Raw genomic sequence first — 1,488 nt, forward strand, 5'->3', positions numbered from 1 at the left:
TCTCTGCCATTTTACTTTTTAATTGTTATCACCTCCTGTCAGTCACAAGGCCTAGAGCCTCACCAATGGCACAGGTGCTTCTAGTGCAGTTAGAAGAGCTTTAAATCATGTGTTCTTCAGTCTGCTGAGCCTTTGGTTTGTTGTTGACAGAGGAAAAGAGCTATATAAAAGTCAGGTGATACCGTGTGGTTATGGCAGTCATTCAAACAGTGCACAGCCTGTCAGGTGTCCCATAGCTGACTGAGTGTGCCATCACTTCCCAGCACAGGTGCTGAACCTCTGCTGCCTCTCTCAGCCAGGTACAACCTCCTCACAGGCACACCTGGAGCGAGCTCACAGCTAAACCCCCACAGCCCCTACACTGCCCCTCTGGCAAAGCCACAGGAGTAAGATTTCCTCATGCTGAACTTCCTGACCTGCAGTGTTAAGTCAGTCAATGGCCATAAAGAAAAGGTGGGGCAAGAGCCCCAATCCCTGACTTCCAGCTCCACACTCGTTCCCTCAGAGACAGAATCACTGTTTACCCATCTTATGGATCCTCACCAGGATGGGTTTTATCCCTGCAAATCAGCTGCCTGCACTGGAGCTCCCTCTCACCTGGCAGCAGCCACGTCCCACACTCTGCACCTGCACTGTCCAGAAACGCCCGAAGACGAGTCTGTAAAATGAACCGTAATGGGGCAAACTCTGAGTTTTGAACACATCTCCCCATCAAATCCAAAGAGAACCCCTGGATGTGCTCAGAATCAATTCTTTGAAAAGCAGCGAGCTCCTCACCCAGCTTTGGCTTCCGTCCTGCAGCGCTTTCAGCTGAGGAGCTGATCAAAACAAGGTCACAATGATATCCTCCTTTAATGAAAAGAGTGTTCCCTCTTCGTTCCTCTTTTCTGGGAAACAGGTGAGTTGTTCTTGTTCAAAGGTTCAGCATTGTGACAGAGACCCTTTGAAGGCCACCCTTGAAAAGTGCAGGCCTAATAGGTGTAAGTTTCAAACAGTTCCAGGTTACTGGGAACAGGAGGTCAGAATCCAAAAACTTTCTGACAGTGAGAATCTTAAGCAACATAGAAACAACATCAGTACTCCAACACCTGCTTGTTACTTCTTGTGGGGAAGGAAACTAAAAGAAACAAAAAGTGACTCATAAATTCACAGCTCTGGAAGAAATGACCTTTCCATCTCTGGCTGTGCAGGTGAGAGACACACAACATTCCAGAGAGGAAGGCCTAGGGAAAACCCAAACACCACTCCTTACTGTACCTGACCAGGACTCAGAGTGGGGACCCCCCACTTAGTCAAGGGCAGACAGTTTCTAACCCTAAACTCTTTAGATACCAACAGCTCCAGAGCAGGAGAAAAAGGCTTTTGTGTCATTACTACAGTGAAAAACTAGCATCACCATCAAAATATTCCCTCACAGCACAGGTTTTGCTCTGCTTTCCTGCTTGTAGAAAACCTAAATCCAGAGTTCAGTGTTTCACTGAGAAGTGT

The 1,488-nt window shown here is 47.5% G+C and overlaps 1 protein-coding gene across 1 annotated transcript in view; it reads right to left on the bottom strand.

Moving 5' to 3' along the window:
* Positions 1-1,488, bottom strand: part of CCDC148 (coiled-coil domain containing 148) — a gene marked incomplete at both ends in the record, with an annotated part of 31,975 nt that overhangs the window by 17,649 nt on the left and 12,838 nt on the right. The gene's annotated exons all lie outside the window — the stretch shown is intronic.

This window comes from Acanthisitta chloris, unplaced genomic scaffold (genome assembly GCF_000695815.1).
Source record: "Acanthisitta chloris isolate BGI_N310 unplaced genomic scaffold, ASM69581v1 scaffold14729, whole genome shotgun sequence".
Taxonomy (NCBI): domain Eukaryota; kingdom Metazoa; phylum Chordata; class Aves; order Passeriformes; family Acanthisittidae; genus Acanthisitta; species Acanthisitta chloris.